The following is a 20,407-nucleotide window of genomic DNA, read 5'->3' on the forward strand; positions in this document are numbered from 1 at the left end:
AGATTAGTTCTTTCAGAGCTGGTTAGAAGATTTAAAAGGAAAGAAAATGTATATACTTTCTTTTGTCTTGTTCTATTTTAGAAAACTTAATGGCAGTTATATAGAAAAGGAAATTAAATAGAATGTTCTCAATTTTTAGAATTTCGTGCTCACAAAGCTGACAGATAACGTTAGAGTGAGAAACATTGTACCAACTTCTGCAGCGTCAGGATCAAAACCTCCAAGATTCAAAACAATGTGATCAAATGCAGAGCAAAGCTCCCTCGACTTAGCCTCACCTTAACCTCAGCCGCAGAACACCACCCCTCACCGTGCCACTGTGACTAGTTCCATTTCATGTGGTATTAAACTTTCCAGCTCCTCGAAGTGATAATGGACAGGGACTTGAGCACATAAAGCTAGGTTGACACTCCAGTGCAGTACCGAGGGAGTGCTGCACTGTCGGAGGTGCCGTCTTTCGGATGAGACGTTAAACTAAGGCCCCGTCTGCCCCCTCAGGTGGACGTAAGAGATCCCATGGCACTATTTCGAAGAAGAGCAGGGGAGTTATTACCCGATGTCCTGGCCAATATTTATCCCTCAACCAACATAACAAAAACAGATTACCTAGTCATTAGCACATTGCTGTTTGTGAGACCTTGCTGTGCGCAAATTGACTGCCGTGTTTCCCACATTACAACAGTGAATCCACTTCAAAACGTACTTCATTGGCTGTAAAGCGCTTTGAGACATCCGGTGGTTGTGAAAGGCGCTATATAAATGCAAGTCTTTCTTTAGTAACAATTTAGTACAAAATATTGCTGAAATATTGGCAGTTTTATGCTATTGCTCAGTGCCCACCAAGACCTAAAGAAAGGCAGCTGAAACTCATATCACCCAGAATCCATACAGACAAGGATAGAAAGCTTTCATTTTATCTTTCAGGACTGGTTTCAAGGCCACATCCCAGAGGGTGAGTAGAACAGCGAACTAAAGCATTGCACCATTCAGTTTCCTTTGGATCTTTATAAGTTGATGGTACAGACATTTTAGCCTAGATATTCAGGTTTTGCAGTTTTACTGCTGGAGTTGCAGTAGGGTAGGACTTCCACCTGTGAGTCCGCCCCAGGAATGACCTATCCCGAATCCAGGGTCAATGGTCATTTGCATAAAAGAGGCAGACGCTCACAGTATTTGCACACTCCCTGTGCGTCCATCCTGCGGGGGCACTCGTAATTTTAGAGTAGCAGCTTGCCATTCCGTTGGGTGCGGGGCTGGTCTGGCAGTGGTGAAAGATATAAAGTTAGCTCATGAGCTGCTCTGTTGTCAATTTGCCACTTTCCTAACAGCAGTAAAACATAAAAGATACTGACATTCATCTAAAACTTTTAAAAATTAACAAAGCCCGTCGGTTGGCCCATAAAAAAATAGATAAATCTTTAATCGGACTATTGAGGCATTGTTGAATCATTTGAGTTTTCAGGACCACAGTGGTCTTTGCCAGATGAGAATTGGACATTTGGAGCACAGCAACAGTTGATGTCAGATGACTCTATCAAGGTAATTGAATAGTTTTACATTTGTGCTGATTACAAACTACAATTGAAGGGTACCATAATCACTGTTTGAATCAAAATTATTCTGAAATTATGGCAAAGAGTTTAGGCACACAGGTGCATTATTTATATGATACCTCTGGACAGTGAGGCAAGTGTCAATGCAATTCTATGGTTCAAATGATATCACTTTTTGTCCTCTTTGCACATCTTGAAGTATTTATATAAATGCATCAGTTCTGGGACTCTACAGAATTTCCATAGTGGATGAATAATATTTAAATACTTAAACTTCAGCATAGTACTGGCATAATCCACCAAAGTATTCGGATAAATTTCAGACTGATAACAGTAATTTAAAACACTGCCCCAAAAAAAGTAAGCAACATCATGCACCAACATTTCCATTCTGTCAAGTTACATATTACATTGTTAACAAATTATGTCAAAGCGGTGTCAAACCATGATTATTTATAAGAAATTACAGGTTCCTATATGTATAAAATCATATATTCATCAAAACAAGTCACTGACACCATGTCAGACATGTTTGCAGAAGCTACATGAGTGACTGGTCACATTATGAAAGTCCTCTGACAGGATCAAGAATAGAAAAGTGCATCTCTCTGGTAAATATAGATTTGTTCTGAATCTAGTTCACTAACCGTCCTGTATCAAAAGATTTCTGCAAGCAAATATATCAGTGGTGAGGCAGAGCATATTTAAAATGGGAACTGTCTTCCAGAAAAAGTGTTTAGCGTACTTTTTTGTTTTAAAAGAACTGCTTATAATGACAGTATCATATTTAAATGATTCAATGCTACATTTCAATACGATTTACATCATTGTGCTATGTATTTATAAACAAATAAAAAAGGTTTTGTCAAACACTTCTATCACGGTAACAATTGGGCTAGGTGTCCCTAGTTATAAAACCTAGAATCCAAAAATATGTTTTAACAGCTTTAACAACTTGCCCACCCACTTTTAAAGATTTGTGTATCTGAGCTCCTAAATCCCTCTCCTCCGGTCCTTTTAAAGTTTTACCATTTAAGGTACCTATTTGCTCCTTTTTCTTCTTCCCAAAATGTATCACCTTGCATTTCTCTTTGTTAAATTTCATCTGATATCACTTTGCCTAATCCGGCAATCTGCTTATGTCCTCTTGAAATCCAGTACAGTCCTTTTCATTGTTGATCATGCTCCTTTCTTTAGCATTGCTGGGAAACTTTGATATGTACCCCTTATACCCAATTCAAAATCCTCCAGTTTCCACCATTATGAACAACAAGCCATAGAGCTAGTTGACAATTTCAACTACCTTTGGAGTTCGATACACAGCTCAGGTGCCCCTGATGAAGAGACATGTTGGCGAATTGGGATCGTCGGAGGTGTAATCCAATCTCATGATAAGAATGTGTGGAAGTCAAGAATCCAACAAGCAACTAAGCTCAGATTATACAACTGTCTTGTTATTACAGTCTTGACATTTGAAGCAGGCATATGGGCTCCTAGTTTGCAACCAATCAAAATTGGATGCTTTTGACCAATGGTGCCTCTGACGAATATTTAGGCCAGAGTTTTCACCTTTGGGTGCATGCGGGGGGCGTGGCGAGTTGGGAACACGATGTTCTGAGCAATGCACTGCTTGGAGCGACTTTCACTTAATGGCCCCAATTGAAAGACTCATGCGCATTTCCCAGCCCTATTAAATGGTGCGAGTCTGATGATGTCATCGATGACTTGTTTCCAGCGCCCATATTTGAAGCAGCCTTGCACTCAACTCACTTGAAGGTTGCCAGGGGAGGGTGGGAGGTGACAGAGAAAGGCCACAGTAGCGTTATAATTTTGGAAGGATGGATAGCCAAAGGCAGAGGGCAGCACCACACTTCTCTGATTCATCGTTGTATAATCTGGTGGAGGCTGTAACAGCATGTAGGGAGGTCCTCTTCCCTGCTGAAAGGCAAAGGCGACCTCCACGAGAAACGAAAAGAGCCTGGCTGGATATAGCTGAGGAGGTCAGCAGCAGGGATGTGGTCAGGAGGACCTGGATCCAGTGCAGGAAGAGCTTCAATGATCTCGTGAGTGTAATGCCACAATCACCCTCATCCTGCGTGCTTGTCAACACATCCCCATCACTCTGCTTTCCCAAGCCTACTCCCGCACATCAATCCTCACACCAACATACCTTCTAGGTCCACCCATCCCTCTCTCTCTATGTACATACTCATATCCCCATCTGACTAACCACCATTCACACTTACCCACAACCTGATGCAATCATAGCAAATAACACCACAGAAGGAGGACATTTGGCATTGGCATCCCACTCCCTCATAGTCACCCTCTACAGGTGTAACCCATCCATTCTTTACACTCATTCCATCACTCTCACTCAAACGTTTCTTCTTTCCCTCCTTGCAGGAGAAGAAAGCCCACAACAACAGAGAGAGGGAGAGAATCGGAAGTGGCCCTCCAGTAATTGCACATCTTACAGCAGCAGGGGAGAGGGCTCTGGAGATTTTGGGAGCTTGAGAGACACTGGCGGTGGGAGAGGGCGAGAGAGGAGGACATCCCAGTAAGCTGGTGACAGAATCACATCTCATAAAGTCACATGGCATTCAACAGTTGTGACGGAATAAGCCATGTTTCAAGAGATACACCATTATATGAACAGAATTCTGATATTATTAATACATGATATACTGGGTTTAAAAATCTAAAGCCTTGGAGACACAGGCTGCAAACAGAAAACAGGCTTCTGAGATAAAGATCAGTTGATAACACAAGTTGTAAAATACAAGCTTTGAAATGGGAATTGGTTAAATATACGAAAACAATGACCCTATTGAACGGATCATCCTCCGCCATTTCCGCTACCTCCAAAGTGATCCCACCACCAAACGCATCTTCCCCTCCCCTCCCTTTCAGCATTCCGTAGGGACCGCTCCCTCCGAGACACCCTAGTCCACTCCTCTATCACCCCCAGCACCCCTTCCCTTTTGCCTGGCACCTTCCCATGCAAGCGCAGGAGATGTAACACCTGCCCCTGTACCTCCCCCCTCCCCACTGTCCAGGGCCCCAAACACCCCTTCCAGGTGAAACAGTGATTTACTTGTACTTCTTGCAATCTAGTATACTGTATTCGCTGCTCACGATGCGGTCTCCTCTACATTGGGGAGACCAAATGCAGATTGGGTGACCGCTTTGCAGAACACCTCTGTTCAGTCCGTAAGGGTGACCCCGAGCTTCCGGTTGCCTGTCATTTTAATTCACCACTCCATTCCCACTCGGACCTCACCATCCTTGGCCTCTTGCATTGTTCCATGGAAGCTCAACGTAAACTCGAGGAACAGCACCTCATCTTCCGATTAGGCACTTTGCAGTCTTCCAGGCTCAATATCGAGTTCAACAATTTCAGATCATAACCTCGGCCCCCATTACATTTTTACTTATCTTTTATCCACCCCTTTGTTTTGATTTTTCCCTCCCTCCCCCCTTTCCTTTTTTTTTCTCTCTCCCACATGGCAGCCGTCTCTCATTCTGCCAGAACATTTCACACCTAATCTGAGCCGTCTTTTGCCTCCACTGGTCCTATCACCATCTCGTTTCGTTTTGAATACCTTTTAATGTCTCTTCACTTCTTTTGTTGTCTCCCACCCCTGCCTTTCGATCTATTTAATTTCCTTTCCAGTTTTGAAAAAGGGTTAGACCCGAAACATCGACTCTAATTTCTCTCCACGGATGTTGCCTGGCCTGCTGAGTTTTTCCAGCATTTTCTGTTGTTATTTCGGATTTCCAGCATCTGCAGTATTTTGCTATCACCCTATTGAAATGGCAGTTTGGCGCTTCCGAAAGGTCTGGAGTTTGGGAATAACACAATGGAAGACCCAGTTTAAGGTGTTATAAGCTAACACGTTGAACAGAAACACAAACATTAAAAGATGCAAGTGCCTTTGAAAAGATGACATCAACTAAAAGAAACACCTGCTGGTCAAATAGTTTTTATGTTAAACTTGGAAGACAGGAAACATAAGATTAAATATGCAACCAATTGAGATAGCTAGAAAACGAGTAAAACACTCTGGTTAAAGTGGTTTTGATTTACATATAGTAAATAGGATACCTGCAGCACACTTTGAAGATATGACTTCAATAGATACGGCAAGCAATTACATTGTGTTTGTATTGAACTTGGAGCAGTTAGGAGACTCAATGGGGCAGTAATTCCTCCCCAAATGCATGAGTACGGAAGGGGTACTCACGCGTCTGGCCGGAGGAAATGCCGGTTTTCAGCATGCACAGCGCATGCGCTGAAAACCGGCATTTCCTCTCCTCTAACCCAAGAGGTGAAGAGGCTAGCGCGTGCGCTGTAGGGGGCAGCGCGTGCATCTTGGATTTCCTCTGTTTTGGGGGATTTGCGCATGTGTAAAGGCCTCCGGTCTTTACGCTTGTAAAAAGTGCACGTAAGTATTTATTTTTACAGGTAAGTGGTGTTTTAGTGCAATTTAGAAAAAAAATTTCCACAGGTTTATTATTTTAAAGAATCTACAATAAGGTAAGTTTAGTTTTAGACCCCTTTTATTAAAAATTTATTTTTTTCAAAAAAAAAAATATTGTTTAAATTATTTTTTTAAACTTATTTATACTTAATTTAATGATTGGGATGTTTTTTAAATTTTTATTTAAAGTTTAAATAGTGTTTTGGGCCCCCGTAGTTTTCATGAGTTTGACAGCTCTTACTGTCAAACTCATGAATGAGTTTCCCCTCCCCTGATTGGCTGCACAGTGCTCACCTGATCCCAGCCGGCACATCGCACTAACTACGCCGCTGCATCAGGTTAGCACAGCGCGCCGACAGCTGAACCGGGCCTGTGAAAGGAAATGCAAGCAGGCCCGGGCTTCAGATGTCGGCGCGCAGGGTGAGTGCAGATCGGGGGCTTGCACGCGCGGCAAGCCCCCGATCTAATTTCAGGGCCAATGTCTGCTAAAACCAGTAAAGCCAATATTAAGAATTGAATGAAAGAATTTTGTAAGAATGGCATCAAACAGAAACCATTGCTGTCATATTGTTTTTATGATAGTTTTTGAAACACCTAAAGGTAGAGACATAATTATGCATGCAGCAGCTAAATTGACATTCAGCAGAGGTATCAATAAAGACAATTAGCTTACATCAGCAGAGAACTTCAAAGAATAAACCATACAAAAAGGGTGTAAAAGATATACCTTTTCAAACAGAAAGTCAGAAGTTGCTGAACGGGCCAAGCATTTCTCAACTTTACAGGCACCATCTGTAAGTTTTTAACTTTGAGTCTCAGGTAATCAAGATATTTGATTTTGGTGGACGTTCTGGATTTAGAGATAAGTAAGAAATGTAGAAATGTAACGAAGTAAAGATTTGAGAATAAGGATCTCTGAGAAATAAGAAATGTAAGCTATTTGTATTTTGAATTGTCAATGTTGCGACGGACTCAACAGCTGTTAAATGAATGTCGGCTCTTAAATAAAACTATATATTTTTAGAATTGTCTCAAAGAGTATTCCTGTACAAACTCGCGAACCCAATTTCTGTACACTCTTTTGTAAGGAGTTGCAGAATTCTGGGGGGTATTCCGGACCCTCATAATATCCGGAAGGTTACAGTCTAGTTAAATTTATTAAAAGTGCTATCTGGAGGAAAGTAACATCTTCAGTCGTTCCTTTCCTTTAGGGAGAGATAGCCTGAACCTTTAGACCCATTTAAGCGTCTTATAGAATTCGGCTATCTCTAACTTAAGTTGAAGGTAAACGCCTGGGAAATACGCCTGATCTGGGGTAGCCCGAAAAGGGCTAGGACTTGTAATTATCCCTTCACAGTCACCCATATGGTGACTGATGTCAGCAGCCAGTGAAATGTCATCATGTGCATAATGGTAACGTTACCCGTTCTTATTATAACACTTCTAATTCATCTCTTTACTCTCCCACAGGTCCATCAACTGCCCGCCCCCACTGGCCAGCCAGAGGAGGATGACGACACTTCAGAGGAACCTCCAGCTTCTGAGGGTGTTGTGTCAGCAGACCCAAGCGCAGCCAGCTCCAGCGCAGATACGCACACCTCGGTGGGTCTTTTGCACCATAGAGTAGAGTTGTCACCTGGTGTCTCACAATTCATATGTGAGCAAGAGCAGATGGAGTTGACAGGGACAGCAGTGGAGACGCCTCGCTGGAGGGCGCAGGACACTCCAAGCTCTGCTGAGCTGCATGCTGACACTGAGCCTCGGGGGTCATCGAGAAAGAGGGCAATCCTGGAGGGGCAGCAACAATTGCATGAAGCTCTGGCATGCAGTCATTTATGGGATGTGGGCATCGCTGCCAGGCCAGCATTTATTGCCCATCCCTAATTTCCCTTGAGAAGGTGGTGGTGAGACGCCTTCTTGAACCGCTGCAGTCTGTGTGGTGAAGGTACTCCCACAGTGCTGTTAGGTAGGGTGTTCCAGGATTTTGACCCAGCGATGATGAAGGAATGGCGATATACTTCTAAGTCATGATGGTGTGTGACTTGGAGGGGAACTTGCAGGTGGTGGTGTTCCCATGCGCCTGCTGCCCTTGTCCTTCTAGGTGGAAGAGGTCACGGGTTTGGGAGGTGCTGCCGAAGAAGCCTTGGCGAGTTACTGCAGTGCATCTTGTAGATGGTACACACTGCAGCCACGGTACGCCGGTGGTGGAGGGAGTGAATATTTAAGGTGGCAGATGGGGTGCCAATCAAATGGGCTGGATGGTGTCGAGCTTCTTGAGTGTTGTTGGAGCTGCACTCATCCAGGCAAGTGGAGAGTATTCCATCACACTCCTGACTTGTGCCTTGTAGATGGTGGAAAGGCTTTGGGGAGTCAGGAGGTGAGACACTCACTGCAGAATACCTAGCTTCTGACCTGCTCTTGTTGCCACAGTATTTATGTGGCTGGTCCAGTTAAGTTTCTGGTCAATGGTGACCCCCAGGATGTCGGTGGTGGGGGATTCGACAATGGTAATGCCATTGAATGTCAAGGGGCAGTGGTTGGACTCTCGCTTGTTGGAGATAGTCATTGCCTGGCACTTTTGTGGCGTGAATGTTACCTGCCACTTATCAACCCAAGCCTGAACATTGTCCAGGTCTTGTTGCATGCGGGCATGGACTGCTTCATTATCTGAGGAGTTATGAATGGCACTGAACACTGTGCAGTCATCAGCAAACATCCCCATTTCTGACATTATGTTGGAGGGAAGGTCATTGATGAAGCAGCTGAAGATGGTTGGGCCTAGGACACTGCCCTGAGGAACTCCTGCAGCGATGTCCTGGGACTGTGATGATTGACCTTCAATCACCACAACCATCTTCCTTTGTGCTAGGTATGACTCCAGCCAGTGGAAAGTTTCCCATTGACTTCAGTTTTACTAGGGCTCCTTCATGCCACACTCGGTCAAATGCTGCCTTGATGTCAAGGCAGTCACTCTCACCTCAGCTCTGGAATTCAGCTCCTTTGTCCATGTTTGGACCAAGGCTGTAATAAGGTCGGGAGCAGAGTGGTCTTGGCAGAACCCAAACTGGGCATCAGTGAGCAGGTTAATGGCGAGTAAGTGCTGCTTGATAGCACTGTCGATGACACCTTCCATCACTTTGCTGATGATTGAGAGTAGACTGATGAGGCGGTAATTGGCCGGATTGGATTTGTCCTGCTTTTTGTGGACAGGACAAACCTGGGCAGTTTTCCACATTGTCGGATAGATGCCAGTGTTGTAGCTGTACTGGAACACCTTGGCTAGAGGCGCGCAGTGCTGGAGCACAAGTTTTCAGCATGATAGCCGGGATGTTGTCGGGGCCCATAGCCTTTGCTGTATCCAGTGCGCTCAGCCGTTTCTTGATATCACATGGAGCGAATCGAATTGGCTGAAGACTGGCTTCTGTGATGGTGGGGACCTCAGGAGGAGGCCAATATGGATCATCCACTCGGCACTTCTGGCTGAAGATGGTTGCAAACGCTTTAGCCTTGTCTTTTGCAATCACGTTCTGGGCTCCACCATCATTGAGAATGGGGATATTCATGGAGCCTCCTCCTCCCGTTAGTTGTTTAATGGTCCACCACCATTCACGACTGGATGTGGCAGGACTGTAGAGCTTTGATCTGATTCGTTGATTGTGGGATCGCTTCACTCTGTCTATAGCATGCTGCTTGCGCTTTTTAGCATGCATGTAGTCCCGTGTTGCAGCTTCCCCAGGTTGGCACCTCATTTTTAGGTACGCCTGGTGCTGCTCCTGGCATGCTCTTCTACACTCCTTATTGAACCAGGGTTGGTCTCCTGGCTTGATGGTAATGGTAGAGTGAGGGATACGCCGGGCCATGAGGTTACAGATTGTGGTGGAATACAATTCTGCTGCTGCTGATGGCCCACAGCACCTCATGGGTGTCCAGTTTTGAGATGCGAGATCTGTTCAGAGAATGGAGGAGTCCATCTCCAACATGAGCACCACCATGTCGCAGGCGATTTTGATGATGTGCTGTTCCATGGAAAGGATGGCCACCAGTACGGAGCAGAAAATGCACCACTCACAAGAGCACATGCTAGCTGTGGACAACAGACAGCAGGTGCTCATAGACCTCCTCTCAAGGAGGGATGTAAACTTTGACTTGGGCCTTCATCACCCCACTGCTGTGCAGCAAGGTGCTTGCCAGCTCCTCGCTAGCAGGGAAGTGCGGGTGGCCCATAAGAGGGATGATGGTGAGAGGGGACATGGAAGTGCGGGCTCTTCTCAAAGTGCTCCCGCTTCTCCCCCATCACCTCCCCCTCAGTCAGAGCCCCATGTGTCTCCTCGGATTCCGATGGCCGAGTCTGCCCCTGCACAGTCGCAGGAGGAGAAGACTTTGGCGGGGCCATCACAGGCTCCAAAACCCAGAGGACATCCGCCAAAAGTGTCTATGCAGTCGCAACAGGGAAGAGAGCAACCTGCAACTACCTCTGCTGAAGCCACAGGGGTGGCACCTCGTAGAAGCACTCGCAAAAAAAAAATTGATACAAGGATATGCAAGTTAGTGTATCAAAAAATGTTAGTGGCAAGTTTCAGTTATTTTGATTACACACATAAATGGTTTTCTTTACACCACTTTTGGGTCTTGTCCATTTTTGCCTCAAACCTTGGAAGTGGCTTTGTCACTTGGAGTGAATGGTGACACATTATTTAACCTTGAGCATTGGGGCTTTGGGTGAGAGGAATGGCTTGGCCATTGAAGGGATGCTTTACAGTGTTGTTGGGGGGTGGGTGGAAACTCAGTGGAGCATATGGCAGACATGTGGCTGCATTTGAGCAAGTTAAGTAAATCTGGCCATGATGAGGCCATCCCGGGCATCCCGGCAGCAATGTGCGCCGCTGCTGGTGCCATCTGCATCTCAGGTTCCTCCTCCTCCTGCTCATCTTCCACCTGCTCATCCTCCTCCTCCTCTGAAGAGTCCGTGCGCTGTGCACCATGCTCTTCCTGCAGCTCCAATCCTCGCTGCTGCGCTATGTTGTGCAGCACGCAGCAGATAACGATGATTCTGGAGACCCTGGCTTGTGCATACTGAAGGGTTCCTCCAGATCTGTCAAGGCATCTGAAGCGCATCTTCAGCATGTCTGTTGCTTGTTCTATGACACATCTGGTGAAGATGTGGCTCTCATTATAACACTCCTTGACCTCAGTACTTGGCCTCCTCAGGGGTATCATGAGTCACGTCTTCAGTGGATAGCCCTTGTCTCCAAGCAGCCAGCTGGTAAGTCTGTTTGGAGGTGCGAAGAGTTGAGGGAGGGTGGACTGGTGCAGCACAAAAGAGTCATGATAGCTGCCAGAGAATCTGCCGTGCACATCATTTTATGGTTGCAGACGAGCTGCACACTGAGGAAGTGGAAGCCTTTGCAGTTCACAAACACTCCTGGGTGGTGATGGGGTTGCCTTCATGGCCACATGTGTGCAGTCGATAATGCCCTGCACCTGTGGGAAGTCAGCCAGAGCCGCAAGCTGAGTGCCCGCTCAGTAACACTGGCCTCATCAGCGGCAAAGTTGATATAATTGGCTGACTTGTCAAACATGGCATTGGTGACCTGTGTGATGCATCTGTGGGTGGCTGACTGAGAGATGCCCCAGATATCTGCTGCAGAGCCCTGGAAGGAGCCTGAGGTTTAGAAGTTGAGGGCAGTAGTGACTTTGACAGCCACTGGTAAGGTGTGACCACCAGGACCTCTGGGCAGCAAGTCTTGTTCCAGCAAGTTACAAATATCTGCGACGATCTGGTGCGATAGCCTGAGCCTCCTGAAGCACTGCTGCTCAGTCATGTTGAGGAAGCTCATCCTCTGCCTGTATACCCTGTGTTGGAGGTATCGCCTCCAGCGTGGTGCAGCCCTGTGGAGCCTCTCTCTCCTGTGGAGCATCAGGTTGTTGAGGAGAAGGCTGGTGTTGTGGTTGCTGCTGCTGCTGGTGTGGCTGCTGCTGCTGGTGTGGCTGGTGTTGGTGGTGGGGCTCATCTTGGTCCAATTCTGAGGACCAAGGTGAGACAGTATAAGAGGCACCCATGCTGATGTCATAGATGGCAGGTCAAATAGCGATCAGAGGGCCAATCCCTCAATGTTCGAATACTGACTAGCTATGTGCTGAGAGTGGCTTCCGAGGTTGCAGAAATGACCTGCAAACTCCAGAAACCTAAATCTGTGCACAAAATGACATCAGCAAGAGCCTTTCCCTTAGACAACTAATGAGGTGTAAGGTGTGTGTACTTACGTTGTATTCCCAGCTGTCAATTAATGCACCCGCACAATGGCCACTGAGCTTCCACCACCCCTTCACAGGTGAGGTTCACGAGTTGCGTGCTTCCCGTGTTCATGCCGTTAAGTTCAGAAGCTGCAGTTAAAAACCCTCGTAAGGGTCTAATAACAAGCAGTTAATGAGTTGAATTAGGTTGCCCACCTCTGATGATTGGGTCCGTGCCGTGCTGGGAAACGCGACCGAGTTAAAGGCACGAGGAGGCGGGTTCCTGATGCGTTACCTATTTCCGCAATTTTTACAGTCGACCCGCCTCCAAACCCACACGCACGCCAACGGGAAAATTCCAGCCATAGTATCCGCTGGTATAACTACGTCAGGAGCATGAAGATCAGCTGTTTCACAGCACAACCTACAGTCTCCAAGACCATCAGCCTCCAATGAGTACAACTATTTGGGCATATTGCCTGGTCAGATGAGGCATCCCAATTAAGGCTCTCTCCAGACTGGCATAGACCTCAAGGGCGATCACAAATGACATGGACCCAAGCAGTCATGCAGGACCTAACAAAGCTCAACTTAGGCTTCCACACTTCATGACCTATGCGCAGATATAAAAAGCTGGAAACATCGCACAGGCACCGCCACACTCCTATTGGTGGAGTAGGCAATCAGTAGCCGTAATAGAATACCCATGTCTAGCTCATTCTAGAATGACAAAAAGCTTAGTGAACAAAGTATTGATTTAGCATTTGTTAGAGATCTTACATGTTTGCTTACTGTAATGTGAAATAATATTATTGTATTTTCTGAAGAAACTTCATAACTAATTCTTAATACACAGCATTCTGTATCACTATGAATAGAAGAAGTGCAGAATGGGAACGCTATTCAGAATTCTGTAAATTATTATAGCCGGTGTTCAAATTTCCTAAGGGATAATGTGGATTTGCTCTCTCTATAAGACCTCTGTCATTGCATAGATATATCCAGTAATTTTCTTATCTCAGTGATATTAAAGACTTTTCCTGTTTCCAAGGCCTCCATGTCAGGCATCCCTTCGGGGATTCACTTATCTAACTGTTTTGGCAGGCAGCAAGCCGAGGCAGCAAAACACACACAAGTAAAGTGTTTTTTTGCTGAGATTTTTGACAGGGTGAATGATTGCAACACAATGTACTATCTATTCCCACTTAAATTACCTGATAACTGACTGCTGTGTTAACTCTTTGAGTGTAGATTTTTATTCAGGCTACACTCCTGTAAAGCACACGACTCATTTTTATATCTATTAATTTTTTTAATTTTTTTGTTCTATAAAGTTATTTTCTGCTCTTTATTGGGATCGTATTCCTATTCGCTATCCAAAAGGTCTGGAAGACAGCAAACTCTCAGGCACAAGCCCTGAGGTGACTTGTCCAGCAATTTCCATCCCTCTCTGTGGGGAAATGCTTTGTCTGACAGCTCAAGGCCTTGTGTCTGCTCTATGCCTCTAGCTGACAGCCAGCCGAGACTGGGAATTCGCAATGTGGGAAATCGCCGTTGCTAGTCCATGTGCTACCATTCTATGGCAAGCACATTAGGACAATCACTTTGTTTCACCCTCCCCTTCTTATTTGTATCCATGGAACCTTGTGTCATTAAATGTATAATTAGAATGCTATAATTTTAATTTTAATGTGTAGGTTTATTGCCCAAACTAACACAAACGGGGTAACTTTCAATGGAAAGAAAAATCAGGTTGGATGTATAACCTCCTGCGCTGTAAAGGAGTCCTAGATGTCAGGGAGGTGCTACACTGTCGCAGTCACCTTCCTCCACAAAGTGTGTACCACATGCTTGCGGGGGGTGGATTTCGGCCTAGAACCCAAACAACCTTTCCCTCCTGCTCTGTATCTTCGCTGGAAGAACACGCAGGTCAGTCTCCCTGAAATTTGTTTCTCTTAGAACCATAGACGCTTACAAGGCAGAAGGAGGCAATTTGTCATATTACGCAAGCTCTTTGTTAAAGTAATCCAAAACTAAGCCTACGGCCCTGCTCTCTTCTCTGCTTCATATATTTATTCAATTTTCTGTTTAAAGACGCAAAGGTCTCAGCCTCAACTATTTCCAGTGACAAAGTATTCCATGTTCTAACAACTTTCTGAAAAGAAATTTCTCCAAACCTCTTTCCTCTAGCTTAGTGAACATTTTAAATTGATCATCCCTCAATACTGACTCCCAACCACAGGAAACAGTTTTTCCCTAATCACTCTATCAACGCTTTTGATAATATTAAATCTCTGCTGTTGTTAAAACAGCCCCAGTATCATAAGTCTCTCCTCATAACTATAGTTTCCCGTCCTTGGCATCAACCTGGTGAAATTATGCTATATGGATTGGATATCCTTTCTACTATAGGCGCCCAAAACTGCACATTGGACTTTAACTGTGGCCTAACCAATTGTAATGATATGCTGTATACATTCATCATTACATATTTAGTCTTGTTCTCTATACCCCTATTTATCAAACCCAAAATTCTATTGGTCTCTTTTTATGCTTTATCTATCTGCACTCACACTTTCAGGGAATTATGTATTTGAATTCCTAAGGTTCTCTATTCACACTTCTCAATATCTTTTGATTAAATCTATACCCTCATTCCTTATTTTTTCTCTTGAAATTACCTCACACTTACCCACATGAAATTGCATCTGTCTCCTGTCTGCTCATTCTGCTAACCTATCTCAGTCTTTCTAAAGTCTTTTACGGCCCTCCGCACTGTTTGCTAAATCTGCTACTTTTGTGTCATGAGCAAATTTCAAGATTGTGTTCTCTATACCAAAGTCCAAAAGTGGAATCAGCGCTGACTCCTGGAATGTACCACTTTCAACCCTTCTCCATTCCGAGCAACACCCAATAACCCTGTACCTTTGTTTCCTGCCTATCACAAACATGCTAACCATGCTGCTACATTTCCATATGCCTGAATTTTTCTAAGAAGCTTATCAAACACCTTTTGAAAATTCATAAATACTACATTTAGTGCATATCCTTGTCTATCCAATCAGTCACTTCTTCATTAAATTTGTCAAACACTATTGGCCTTTGACAAATCTGTGCTGCTGTTTTCAATTAACCCATGCATTTCTAAATCCTCACTAATGCAATCTCAAATTAATAGATACTAAGGGGGAAAAAGTCAGTTGGTTTGTGCCTACCGTTAGCGCCTTAACAGGGCGCGAATGGGGCGCAAAGCAACTAGCGCACGGGCGTGGCAATGTTTGCACCACTCGCGAAATTGACCAGACTTTTGTGGCGGTGCTAAACACTACCGCCTCGATCTCCTGCGCCCGCAGATCATGATGTCAGCCGAGTGTGCAACGCCCTGGTAGCGCCCCGGACCGGATATTGAGTGGCGCCCCCTGCCTTACCGCCTGCCGCTAGCAACGATAGGTTGAGGGGAGCATTTTGCAGTCAGGAAGGGACTGGGGGAGCGCTATTTAAAGGTGACCACTTCCTGCCTTTTTTTAGGGTGACATTTTTGCACCACGCATTCTGAGTGAGAGAGAGAGACTTCTGGAGATCTTCAACGCTGTGTTGAGGAGCTTTGGGTACTGAGCAGCACTTTGCAGGTTCATTTTGATTTGATCCTCCTTGCATCAATTTAGAAGAGACTATGGGGGCTGTACTCTGACATCTTTCCCTGGGCCTCTCCATTGTTCTTGCCAGCAGATTTGATGTACAGGTCTCTCCAGGCCGAGATTCAAGGCTGCAATGAGCAAGGTGTGGATGGAGAGCAAGATCGACCCACCCCTTTAAGCACTGGCCAGTGCCAGTGTGTCTGTGTTCCATTGCTGACTGACATCACATGAGCTTCGCCAGCGCTCTGAGATAGCCATCAGCGTTAACGCCTTAAGAGAGGTGCGTAGCACCTGATTTAGCACTACAATCACCTCCAACCACTTTGCGCCCGGCCGATAATTGTGCCCCAAATGGGGCAATACCGAATTTCTCCCCCTAAGAGTGTCCATAACTGACTTTAGAATAACTGATCTATAGTTATTCAGTTTATCTTTCTCAGTCTCCTTGAACAAGAGTGTTACATTGGCTACTCTCTAATCCCATGGCACAACTTGCATATTTAAGGAGGATTGAACAATTGCAGCCATGGCCTCTGCTATCTCCTGTCTAACTCCTTTCAACAACCTAGGGTACACCAGGGCTCGGTGTCTTATCCACCTTGAATTCTGTTAATGTTTTCAGAATCAATTCTCTTTTCTACAATTATCCCTTAAAATTATCCCATACCACCCTCTAGTGCACCTCCATTCTCCTCTCGTACACCTATATTCTCATTTCCACCAACATTTGTAAAAACTGGTGCAAAATGTGTATTTAATATCTCCACCGTACCTTTATCCTCCACAATTAGATTCCCTCCTTCATCCCTAAGTGGTCTAACCCTCTCTTTAACAAATCTTTTTCATCTTATATGCTTATAAAAAGCCTTACAATTTTCTTTGCTATTATCTGCTAGTCTTTTTTCACTTTTCTCTTTTAGCCCTTCTAATTTTTCGTTTGAACCCCCTACTATACTTTCTAGATTTTTTTAATGTGTTTCCGGGATGTGGACTATACAGGTCAGGTTGCATTTCTGCTCACCTCTAGTTGTCCTGAAGAGGTGATTGTGGGTCTTCTCCTTGAACTATTGAAGGTCTTATGGTGATGGTATTTCTACAATGATGTTAGTTAGAGAATTCAAGGATATTGACACTGTGATAATGAAGGAACTCGATATACATCTAAGTCAGGATGGTGTGCAAGTTGGGGGTGATGGTATTCCCATGACATTGCTGCTCTTGTCCATCCTGGTAGTAGAGGTTACAGGCGAGGCAATAATGGGAAGCAACTTCATGAGTTGCTGCAGTGCATCTTGTAGATCATACTGCAGCTACAGTGTGCCGGTCCTTGATGGTGCCCAGACTTTTGAGTTTTATTGAGGCCATACCCATCTGTACGAGTGTTGAGTATTCCATCATACAATTAACTTGAACCTTGTAGATGGAGGAAAAACTTTGAGAGGTCCGGAGAAAGACACTCATTGCAGAGTACCTGGTCTTGTAGACATGATGTTGATATAGCTAGTCCAGTTGAGCTTCTGGCCAATGGTGACCCCAAGATATTGACAATGGGGGACCAGGCAATGATGGTGCCATTGAAAGTCAAGGAGAGATGGCTGGGTTTTCACTTGTTCGAGATGGTCATTACTTGGCACTTATGTGGCATGAATGTTACCTGTCACTTGTCAGCCCAAGCCTGGATGATATCCAGGTCCTGCTGTAGGCTGGTTCATTGTTGAAGGAATGGCGAATGGAGCTAAATATGTGGCATTGGCAGTGAACATCTTATGATGGAGGGGAGGTCATTGATAAAGCAGCTGAGGATGGTTTCTCATAATTATCTTTAACATTGTTAGTCTTAATGCCTCAATTTTAAGCTTCAGTTTCATGTTAATCTCTATTTATCCACGGAACTCTGTACCATGATGCACCCCCTTTTCACCCACTGCTGATTTGTCGACCTGTTTGCTAACTTTTCTGCCAGTTAATTTGGGGCAGATTACCTTTTAACTTGCTGAACTTTGCCTTTTTCCAGTCCAATACCCTGATCTCTTCATTATCCTTTTCTATTATACCTTGAACCGAATTATGTTGTGGTTCCTATTTCCAAATTGTTCTCCTACTGTCACATTGGTTATTTGTCCAATTCCGTTTCCCAGAACTAAATCAAGCAATGCTACTTTCCTTGTTGTGCTGGAAACATATTCTGCTCTGGGAAGCAGCACTGGATGCATTCTAAAAAGCATTTCCCGTCTATCTTGGGATAAGAATAAACGTATCCAATATCTGACTTTCTAATTTGATTATGTGGTTTAGATCAAATCCATGATAGGGGAAATATATGGGTACGTGGATAGAGTAGATTTAATGATCTGAAAGACCTTTTCTCATTCAATACTTTCTTTTCTTCTTACATTGTCATTGTTCAATTTAACCCTATTCTATATTCTTAAAGCCATTATTACTGGTATAGTACTTATACACAGTATTCTAAATTATTCAAATAGTATAAACATATTGCAGCAATTTTTGTAAATAGCAGTATTGATAATACAAAATATTTTATATCTACTCTGTCTAAACTCTATGGGCTGGATTTTGCTACGGGGCGGGTTGGAGGTGGGAAACCCACATTCGGGCTTGTTGTCCAGCCTCCATGGAGATGTGGCCAACCCACTGGATTTTCCTCTGATTGACCTTGTTGAGCCCGCCCTGTGGGCTCAGCAGGCCAATTAAGGGCCACCCGGCAACAGGTGACGTCAGAGATTGACATTTCATCTGTCAAAAGCTTTTGGCAGATGAAATATCAGTGTTTAACAGCTGTTTGAAGCTGTCAAGCACTGAAAAACTGCTAATTCAGCCTCAGTCCTTTCTCAGGATAACTTTAAAATCATTTTGCTGCAGAAACCAAGAAGCTGATTTTTTTTTTTAAATCGGAGCTTCTGTGGTTCTTGCAGCCGACTCCCGACACCGGAATGCAGGACTCCTGTAAAGGTAAGTAAAAGTAAGTTAAACTTATTTAAACACTTTAAACACTTGCAAAACACTTACCTTTGCACTCCTGCACCCCTCACTCACCTGAACACTGGGCATCTCGACCCCTCCAAGACCTCAGACCCACGTCCCGCCTCGAAAACTTTTCGTGGTTTGGAGCTGTCGGGAAGCCCACAAACCAGCAATAAAAATCGTGAATAGGCAAAAAACTACCTGTTAACTACCTGTTAACAGGCAGTTTAATTGCCTTTACTCCCTTCCCGCCTCTGGGAGTTGGGTTCCAGCACTTGTCGGCAACCCGACTCCTATGAAATTGACATGGAGGCGGGTTGGGGTCGGGACCCCCGGATCTCCGATTTTTATCGCCCGCACGCCTCCAACCCGACTCCAGGGGCTTAGGAAAATCCAGCCCTATGTGTGTATGCATGCGCATGTCTATGTGTGTGTACTTGTGAGTGTGTGCTTTGAAGCAGTTCTCCACTTACTGTTCACAAACTTTCTAGTCCAGTTCTATTAAACTACTGTTATACTTTACTTTTAGTTTGCTATTTTAAGCTATTTATATATTGTTTGTATTTCCCTTCTTTGGTTTCTTCACAATACTCAAGAAATTGTGCAGGTGACTAGCTCCTAGGCTCCTGCCAATGCTTTTCCATAGTCACTCATTAAGGAGTGAACAATTATGATTCTTCTTTACATTTCTCCTACCTATTTACTTCCCTGGGAAATATCTGGCTTTCGTCTCCCCACAGTGCATTAAATCGTAGGTACAAACTCATGTCCCACCACATCGTATTATGGGGTATTACAGTGCTACCGCAGATAATTTTCTTTCAGCTCCTAGATGATCAAATTAAAACCAACAAAGTCACTCCCAGGAAAAATCTAATTAAAATTGTTTAATATACTTTCAATTTGATTTTAAGGTTATATTAACTGATGTTTAAATGCTGTGGACTTGTAACTAATCAATCTCTATAGTTAAATGGGCCAAAATGGGCTCCCTGATGGCTCAGTTGGTTAAGGCAGTGAGTAGAGGAGTCAAACAGGCCCTGATAGTCTCAAATTCAATGTTTGTGCTGCATTTCCTAATGTTAACCAAGGTAGTAAATAGGGACCTATAATTGGCTACATTGGTCATTAAAGAGGGAGGAAATATCAGCCAGAATTCCCAGTCCCAACTCTTGTTGGAAGTGTCTATGCGTGGATGTCAGGTGAGGACAGCAGTGGGTTTGGCTGGAAGGGCCATCCGCTAACAATTCACATGTGAAGAATTGCCACTTGGGAAAGCAGTCAGTACCTATAGATCTGTAGGCCAAAAAGAGCCAACACGTTAGAGGGCGGAGAATGAAGGGGGAGGGGGAAATACATTAAACTGGCCAAATGTTGCTCCCCAATCAGCTTTGTTAATCTATGTGGCACCCTGACAACAAAAGCAGGAATTTAACATCAATTATGAACTAATTATCAGGAACTAGAAGCCCGCACTTGTAAACATGTGGAATGGGTGTTTCGAGTCTGAATT

The sequence above is a fragment of the Somniosus microcephalus genome, chromosome 14 (genome assembly GCF_052327205.1).
Source record: "Somniosus microcephalus isolate GS21.2 chromosome 14, FLI_Smic_1.0, whole genome shotgun sequence".
NCBI classification, from domain to species: Eukaryota; Metazoa; Chordata; class Chondrichthyes; order Squaliformes; family Somniosidae; genus Somniosus; species Somniosus microcephalus.